Source organism: Frankliniella occidentalis, unplaced genomic scaffold (assembly GCF_000697945.3).
Source record: "Frankliniella occidentalis isolate FOCC.00 unplaced genomic scaffold, Focc_3.1 Scaffold462, whole genome shotgun sequence".
In the NCBI taxonomy this organism is placed as follows: domain Eukaryota; kingdom Metazoa; phylum Arthropoda; class Insecta; order Thysanoptera; family Thripidae; genus Frankliniella; species Frankliniella occidentalis.
Genome location: NW_026267580.1, coordinates 34149 through 43971, shown reverse-complemented (window position 1 = coordinate 43971; position 9823 = coordinate 34149). Strand labels below are relative to the sequence as shown.

The 9823-nt window shown below is 39.0% G+C and overlaps 1 long non-coding RNA gene across 1 annotated transcript; it reads left to right on the top strand.

Annotated features, from left to right (window-relative positions):
• Window positions 1-7308: 7308 nt before the first annotated feature.
• LOC127751400 (uncharacterized) lies at window positions 7309-9590 on the top strand. The gene is made up of 4 exons (XR_008012112.1): window positions 7309-8829; window positions 8902-9024; window positions 9128-9276; window positions 9389-9590. It is a non-coding gene; the product is annotated as an uncharacterized LOC127751400 (long non-coding RNA).
• Window positions 9591-9823: the final 233 nt, after the last annotated feature.

Here is a 9823-nt window from a genome sequence, read left to right as displayed (position 1 = left end):
AGTGGTGCCGGCGTGGTGTGAGCTCAGCCGGGCCGAGCCGAGCGCCTCTTGCGGCGAAACGTGTAAACACCACTTGCTGCCGATACCCCTTGTAGGCCGAGCCGAGCCGAGCCGAGCCGAGCGCCTCCCGAGCTAAGCCGAGAAAGGGCCGGGCCAGCCGCGCCAGCGCCCGCTCTCCGATACACATGTCAATCAGATCCCTTTGACCCTCAGCGGTCCAGTGGTCTAGGGGTTAGCGCCCCCAACTACGAAACCAAAGTTCCAAGATCGAAACCCGACCGAGGCAGAAAAAATATTTTCCCCCTCCACCTCGTCACATTCTACAAAAACGTCGCGGCCCCCCACTCCATGCAACGGATTCGTTTTCTGGGCCCCCCACCCCTTGCGACAAAAATTTGCGACAAAGTGCAGCCCATACTACTTACATCTACCTAGGCCTGCGGCGCTGACACCCGAGTCGGGTATCGCAAATATGAACACAAAGATACGGGCCTCCGGCCCGTCAACTTCCCGTCACTTCGACTATACATGCAGGGTTGTACATTTTTTCGCTTATTTTCGTCAAAAACTCCATGTGGCGCCTAAACGGTTAATGATAGAGCCAAACAGTCGAAATTTTCGCCCAGAGGGTTCTACATTGATGAGTTACCTCTTAGAAAACATTAAAAAAATATTTTTAAAAAACGTCAATTTGCGGACCTGTGGTTTTCGATTTTTTAAAAATCCAATTTTTGAGCTAGAATGCTCTTCTTCGAACTCGATCTGTCTTTTTATGATGCAAAACGACCCTGAAAATCCCAGGTCGCTAGCTCAATTTGTTCTCGAGTTATCGTGCGCACAGACAAACACACAGACACACAGACAGACAGACGCGAAACTTTTAGATCCTCACTGGAGTAATAGGCTTCGCTATCGCTCAGCCAACAATAGAGAGAGCTTTCTGGGTGTTCTCTATCCGTGTCACTGCTTCCAATTTTGCTACGTATGTGTTGTGAGGATCAGTGAATCGCTGGATCCATCCTGCCCAAGATGCAGGAAGGAAATTTGGAAGGTGGAGTCACAGCCGTTCACAAAATCGCTGCTGGCGGATGATTGCTTCTGATTAGTTAAATGTGTATTTACTTTCTTGTATTGTGTTTTTTATTAACAGTGCATTGCTACTGTATGATGGGTTACTTTCCCATAATTTTTGTGTGTTGTAATTGCTTTTTACTCAAGATTTTGTTTTTATTGATTACTCTTATGTCAGTCGACATTGTCTTTTACGATAGATGACTACTTTACCTGTACTTGTTAATTTTTGCTTCAAAGTACTTCAAGATTGTACTTCAAAAGTATTTCTAAATATTTTTATAGAATTTTTCTTGTTATTAAACCTATACCTTACTGCATTTTGAGAACTGTTTTGTTTTAAATTTTCCTTTTCATACCAAGATTCTGAGGTTTGAATATCTTATGTTAATAGTTACCACCAATGTGTCTTATAATCTGGAGTGAATTCAGAAGGGAAAGAAACGTAATGTGGCAGGTGTCCGTGTCCAATTTCACTTGAAATGCTTCATGAAGACTGGCTGCCTCGCTTAAAATCAATCCATTTATTTATCCGAACTTAACACTCAGTTGGTCACCACTCCGCATCTTGTCCTGACACCTAAGTCTTGTGTATTCTAGATAATTGAGTTTGCACTATACAGCCAACATCCTCAAACTCAGGCATTTGAATCATGATAAAGTAACCATTATGAGCAGTACTATTCTTGTATAAATTTGGACCATACCATGTGTGTTAGTTTTTCACAAGTCTTGGTGGTAAGAAGGTGTTTAGCTATACTCAGGGAGATTAATATTAATCAAGTTGTTTACTTTAGTTTATTATTCACCATACAAGATACATCATACAGCAAGACAAAGATTTATGAGTATATACTTAAATACAAATATCTAATAAAGTAATCAAAGCCTGACTCACATTTATTTTTTTTTATTTTTTTAAGAAACTCAAAGCTAAGCAGAACACTTGCAGTAGCAATTGTGTATCCAGGTAATCTTGACTGAGCAGGGGACTTATGGCAAAAGCGGTTTAAAGGGAATCACAATCTTCAGGCAAAGTATTCAAAAGAGCTGTTTGACTTTAAAAAGAACGTCACAAGGCTGATCTTTGAATCAGAAATGTTGGCCAAACACATTTTTCATAAGGAATGAAAAACCACAGAATTTAAAGACACACAAAACTGCACTGAGGCTGGTTGGTAATATCAAAGACCACAGGCAGGTCTTCAAAATCAGAGAGAAAATAATTTAAGCAGAGACAAATTAATGCCTAAAAGCTAGCCACAAGGTCAAGATTCTGAACAAGAAAACATGCAAAATTGCTTGCCAATACAGCACTTACTACAACTTTTACAGACAACCTTTTCACAAAGTACAGATAAATATTTTCTGATGATTGATTGAAAGTAAATAGTTGACTGACATTTAAAATGGGATCTCAAACTGACAAGTCTGACACTAGGTTCTAAATTAGCATATGAAAACATAAAATTTAAAAACAGGACCATACACGCAAACAACCTGATGATCACAAAACATAAAAATGTTGCAGGTTTGACTCGAGTTAAATGAAAAGATAATTGAACACATGTAGTTGAGGAAAGCACAGCTGCAGCACTTATTAAAGGCAATTAAAACTCGCACACATTGATTAAAAAAAGGAAAGAAAGCCAGGTAGTGGTGATGGTGCAGAATAATAAACAGAATTGCAGCTTAAACACTCTCTCTCTCATGTGAATTTGATAACATCCATTCCTAGTCTTTTCCATGAACAGAGAGGCTTCTCCTAGGATATAAACATCTGCAGAAATGTAAAACATCAATGACTTACAAGACACTAGACAACAAATACTACAGTAATAGAATTTTTAAACATAAAATGAATGACAGATTGAAAGCTTGAGTACAAGAGGCATGTATACCTATCAAACATAGATTCAAAAAGGGCCTTGGTGAAAATTGGTGCAGAAACCTCAATATTACAGCAGCTTCCACACTCCTTCTTCCCTCTCTCTTCTGAATTTGATTCCATCCATCCATTCTTATTCTTGTGCATGAGAAAAGAGCTTCCTTCTTGGATAAAGATACGCATCTGCAGGAATATCAAAGACTTGCATGACACTAGACCACAACTACTGTTATGACATTTTAAGAAATAAAATAAATTATACATTAAAGACAAGGGTACAAGAGCCACATACCTGTCAGCGATGACTCAGAGATGGCCTGATGACATTGTGCGCGGTTCTCAATCAATACAACTGCAGCATCCAGACTCCCGTCTCTCATTGAAATTTGATTCATGTGCATGAATACCCAATAAGTACACGGAGTGAAACATTCTTGTTCATTGGAGAGATTGTCACCTGCGATAGGCAAAATGGAATGATAACTTCAAATAAAGTTAAGCCAGATGGAATGTAAACTGAGACTGAAAATCAAAACAGTACACATATGCTCCAGTCAATGGATCCAGTTTAACTGGGAATGATGATCAGTAATGACCACGATGACTTCGACAGCGTAGGGAATTTTAGCCTGCAACAAAGACAATCTTCCTGAGCACAGCGTCATGATCAACAAGCCATCCAAAAGCTAACCTCTATTTAAATGCAAGTAATTTCATTATCAAGTGCAGTTCCTGTCCAAGGCGACACTCTGTGACAGTCTTGGATTGACGGGTAATCAAGGGGCAGGATTTGATTGATACAGCATTTGCCAGAAGGAATCCTTACAAAGTACTTACAGAGTATAACTAAGAGGTGAAGGTTTTTGATGACAACTTGTAGTAGACATTTACCCCTTTCTTCATGATGGCTCCCTTTGAGGTAGGTAGGAAATGATGTGGGAGCCATAACCCTCATCCTGGTCAAGCTCATGTCTGTGAAGTAGTCACCGTGGATGGTGATTCACAAGTTAGCGGAGAGCTGTGGAGCAACCTTTCGACAAAGTAGAATTTCTTGTGACACTGGCATTTCCACCTAATAAAGGAAAAGACAAATTATCAAAACATGAACAAAACCAACCAAGCTTACTGAAACTCAACATAACTGTGAAGGTGTCAGATAGTAATTTAATAAAAAGCAGAAGCAACGGCATTTGGTAAAATTCCACTGCTATAGCAGTTAAATTATAAGACATATCATCTCACATGATATTTTATTTTAATTTCAATTTTAAGAAAAAAAAGGATAAATAGATTTGAGTTGCCAGACGCCACAGTTGTTTTGATCGGCTGCACCGAAGTGAACCAACTCCAGCTCCGAAAAAGGTAACACTGTGATGGGCAAGAGTAATTGAAACGCATAAAAAAAAACAGTTCAAAATGATTTTTAATAACTTTTATTATTTGATTGATCATTCTAGACCTGGTCCGTTGAGATCTGAACGAGGTTTGAATGTTTGATGACAATTATACGGTTGGCAGCAGTTGCTTATATCCCTTAGCCTGCGGCCTGCGGGCGAGTGCGCCGTGCGTGTCTGAACAGGCCGTGGGCGGGTGGGTGTGGCCTGTCTGTGTGTTTGTGTGTTTTAAAGCAAAATAATACTCCCGATTTGTCTTTTCAGTTCATTAATATCGTAAATTATTAACAATTAATCAACAATAAGTATTGTTGTTTTTTTCTAAATGAACGATTCAATGCCGCGGTGTGGCGGAAGTGGAAAGCGGTTACTCGCACTGGGACAAATGACCGTTATGAAAGGCAACAGGTAAGATTTTCTTTCCTTTTGGAGCCAATTAGCGTGTGTTCTTGAAGCTATGTCTTTAAAACAGTCTGTAAATATATTATTTTCGACTGAGCGGCTGTCATTAATGTGAAAGTAGTGAAACAATTTAAAATGCCGTTATTTTTCGGCCCAGGAGGTTATGTTTTTCTACTTTTTCCCCCTTCACTTTACAGGACTGGCTTTTATATTTTCAAAAAGTGTTCACAGTGGCTTTATAAATTTTAAGAGTTCTATTTTGATTGTATGCTGATATTTTGTTTTTCAATAGGTTATTGATGTTGTGCTAATGTGGTCTTGGAGTCTTCTCGCAGCTCTGCCAGTGAATGGTGGTTGCGAAGTAGCAGTGACTCTCTGGAACGGATTCAAGTGAAGAGGTTAGTCTACTTTTCTCTGTCTTGACTTGATTTTGATTGGTGAATTTGTAATTCCTTGCTAATCTATGAATTTCTTCACAGCCAGCCATATTGTCAGCCAAACTCAAGATGACGTCAACTGTCTGCAGCTGTTAATCGTCATTTCCTGATCCAGGCAAAAGGGAAGTAAACTTTACTTTTTATTCTTTCCGATTCAAGCTTGCCTTATGACTCTTGTGTATTGCATTTTGAGCTTATGTGATAAGTCAGAATGGCAGGGGGGAGTAATATTTTCCAGGACACACCCAAGTAAACTGCGGGGGATGAAGTGTACTTTGTTTATGTGTTGTCATTTGATATGGGTGTAATTCTAATGTTCTTTCTGTGGCTTATTGATTTAGAACGATTGCATCAACTCTGCTCGTCCTTGTCAGTTGTGTGTTGATGATTCGATTTGCAACCCCGTATTGATCTTGTACCGTTATTGCGATGTTACTTGTGTAGAAATGCTATGTTTTGCCTTTCGGTCTACGTTTATTGGAAATGAATTGGGTCTTTCGCTGTGCGTTCGCTGTTTGGCTCATCTGACATTGTTCTTTGTTTGCGTTTGGTTTTGTGTGAGGTTTCTATAATGATAGTAGTGTTTTTTGACTGCCCTTGTCTCTGATGATCCAATTTGAACCCCCTCAATAATTTTGTACCATTATTGCATTGTCTGCCTAACTGTCTGTTCTCTTGAAATTAATTGGGTCTTTTTGCTGTGTCTTATCCTGTTCATTATGTGCTGACTCTTCTGAACCTTAATTCTTGCCATTTTGTTTTTTGTTTTGTCTCTGTTCACTGACTCCAATACCGTGCCTGATACCCTTTTTTAGCCCGCTCTTTTGCTTAAAAGCTATATAAGCGGGCTTATGCCATCGCCTCTGTGTCTGTCTGTCTGTCTCTGTCCGTTTCCCAAGAAGGACGTGAGCTAGAGGTTTGAAATTTTCAGGGTATAATTGTTGTCACTTCTGGTCAACGAAACGGTTGGTGCAAATCCTGGCAACCACCCCTGAGTGGGTCTGAGGGGGTAACAAAGAAATAGGGGTTGGTCCAAGAAGTGGAAAAAAAATATTTTTTTTATGGTCTCCTAAGGGGTAACCCGTTAAAGTAGAGCCCTTTGGGCGAAAATTTCGTCCGTTTCGCTCTATCTCTCACCGTTTAGGCGCTAAAGCGAGTTTCTCTCACGAAAGTGGCCCAAAAATAAATATATAAATTTTAGAAAATATTTGATGGTCTCCTATGGGGTAACTTGTGGAAGTAGAGCCCTTCGGGCTAAAATTTTGTCCGTTTGGCTCTATCTCTCACCGTTCAAGCGCTAGAGGGAGTTTTACCCACGAAAGTGGCTTAAAAATAAATATATTAATTTTAGAAAACATTTGATGGTCTCCTAAGGGGTAACTTGTGAAAGTAGAGCCTCTTGGGCTAAAGTTTTGTCCTGTTTACTTACAAAAGGGAGTGTTTCTTACCAAACTGGCCAAAACAGAAATATTTTTACTTTTCCAGAAGTACACTTCTGTCTGAGAAGTATGCCGTCGGTTCAAAATTTTCTTCTAAGCAGAAGAGTGGGCTTATTTTATGGTGGGACATCATTAATAAAACGTGTACACTTCCATGCAAAAAAGAAAAAAAAAAAAAAAAAAAACCAAAAAAAAATTTTTTTGTTCGAACACGTTCGGAGTCAATCAGAGTATGTCTGGAAGTATATTTATAACTTCTTCTAGGGCTAGTCTTATGTATCTTTTCATTGGTGTGTTATTTGATTCATAAGCTAACATCAATAACTTAGAAGGGATTTGGCATAACTTGCATGTATTCTACAAACTACGGCACACACAGCCAAAGATGTTCAGCGTATGAAAAGAATACTTCGTTTGTTGAGTTTTGATTACGAAGTGGACAGAAAAGGTACCTGGCAAAAAGATGGTCCAACGCGAGCTGTCACTCCAACGGACCGAAGGCCCGTTTTCGGATAGAAGATGTATTACACCATGAAAAGTCAGAAGAGACGGGCCGAAGGCCCGTCCCAAACGCCGCCGGCAGGCCAAGCTGGGCCCGCTCCCTGCCGAACCGAGTTGCCGGTGGAGCGAAGCGGAGCTGGCAACTTGGTTTGGCGGAAGAGCGGGCCCAGCTTGTTAATTTCTATCTTGAAACTTTGCGCCTTGTGATTGATTGACATATTGTTGGTACTTGAATTTTGAACGGTCATGCTGGTATGATCCACTTGGTATTTTCTCTGCAAAACTCTTTTTTGATGGACTTGATAGTATTCATTGTATCTTATGTTTTAAGATGCTATGCTCTTTTTGTCCTTATTCTCTGTAACTATTTTTTTTCCAGTTTGATCAATTTTACTAATGTATTTTTATTGGCTTTGCCAAAACTTTCCATCTCTTGCCGGTTTCTTATTAACGAGTTCATACTTACTGCCTGAAGGTGTTCAGTTTTTTCTTAATTGTTTTGCTGTTGTTCTGTATACCAACTGTATGTGTGATGCTGCTCCTATGCTTATTTGTGCTTCTCTGTCTGTATTTTTTATATTTTTCCCTGGTTTGTGTGATACATTGTGGTCAGCCTTCCACCTGTGAACTGAATTTTGAGTGAAAGAGTGATGCCTTAGTGATTTAGTAACTTACTTTTTCATATTATATGTTAAAGTTATGTGTTTATCAATGTACCACTCTGCTTGTTGTCTGCCTATCTGTTTCATATATTTTTTATAAAATTTACTGCCTTGACTTTGAATCTATATGTGTAGTGCTTACTTTCTGGTACTTGTTTGTTTTTGTGCACTTGCCAACAATCATTGTGATGAAGGTGCCTCTCTATATTCTCTGTCTTTTTATGTGGCTTTCTTGTGTTTGGTCAATCTCTTATGCCCTCTTCCTTTATGCTGGAAGTATGCCGTTGTTGATCTAAAACTTTTCCTACAGCTGTTTTTGGTCTGACTGCCAATCTGCCCTGGAAAGGTAAATATTGGTCTCCAGTGTTGTTTCCTTATAAGTAAGGTGGAAACAATTTCTATGTGACATTTTGAGTGAACTTTAATTGTGAACATTCATGCTGGTGTGTTTTTTGTTTTTTTCGTGTGTGTGTGGACTGCTTGATGTTTGGATGGTAGACTATTTCTTACCCTGTTTGTGTGTGCTCATGTGCTGACGATTAATGAAATGTTTTGGGTACCCTGCCTGATTTTATGTTCTATGTTGAAACTTTGTGCCTTATAACTTAATTGACATACTGGTTGTACTTGAAATTCGAACTTGTGTTACACTTTGTTTTAATTCTCGCCTTGTCATTGTGTGATACCTAGTGCAATGCCCTTACTTCTACACTAAAGTTTGATTATGTTTGTCAATGCCTGTTTTGTTTGGTCTGCTGAAACTAAATGAGATTTATTTTGATTATCAGTATTTCTTTCCATGGACTTTTAAAATGCTAAGCTTTTTTGTCATTCTTCTCTGTAAAACTATCTTCATTTTAATCACTCTGGAATTGCCCCATTCTTTGACAAAACCTTATGTCACTTTCAGATTTCTAATTTATGCATCCTTATTTACTGTCTGATCTTCTTCTGTATTGCTGAGTAGACATCAAGACTAATGTGTCACGGTTCTATCCCAATCTAAGATTTTCTGTTCCTCAAAACGCAGTAAAGGTGAGTCTTAACATTGTCTTGATTTATTATCTAATAAATAAATTGAAATTAAGTTGTCTTTATCTGTTACAGGGAGTTGTTATTTCTTCAAGATTGCAAAGATGAATTCATTCCAGAAGTCTGCGTGAAGTTACGAGTTCCAAGTTCACACACCCTGATTTTGCAAGAGAAAAACATTGCTATTCAAGACCCTCGGTAAGTCACTTTGCACCTTACCTGAGGGGAATAGAAGTCATCTAGACAGTCTTTGCTTTTCATTTCATTCTTCTGTCCTAACAAGTTACTTCTTATTCAACAGAATATAAGTCACGGGTGAGACAGCGTGAGCCTTATCCTAGCTGTGATAAGAGAAGCTCCTTTTAATTGAATGCAGTGGGAACGCATTCAAATTTGGTTCGCCTTGGACAAATGTATTTCAACAAAGCTGGCTTTAACTGCTGATTTTTAGTAAGTTTTTGTCGGCTACATAATCCTTATCTGAAATGCAGACTTTTATCTTATATTAGTGAACACACAACATCCAGGTAAATGTTAATTTTGTTTCAATTTCTGATTACAGGTGGTGGTTACCATTTCCGCAAACCAACGTGTGATCCAAGTGTGCTTGCCTTGGTTCTATTTAAGGAATATGTATCCATATCCAAATATTGTTTACTTTTACTGGGTAAGTGGCTTTTTTAAGGAATACTCCTTCATCTAGTGATCAACTCCCTTCCTGTGACTTACATCCACCTATTTCTTGTTGTTCGACAGGATATTACCAACAACCCTAACAGAAAACGACCACCCTCCGAAGTCCCTTTTTTGAAATCCCTCAGATGTCCCTTTTCGAAGTTCCTCGGAAGTTCCTAAAGGGAGCAAAAAAGGACTTAGGGATTTCATATTCCCTGGACGTTTGAAATCCCGCAGAAGTTCCGCCAACGCTCTGAACCAATCTTTGCTCCAGGCCGTAAGAGAGCTCTGACATGTCTAAAAATACTAACAATAGGTGCCT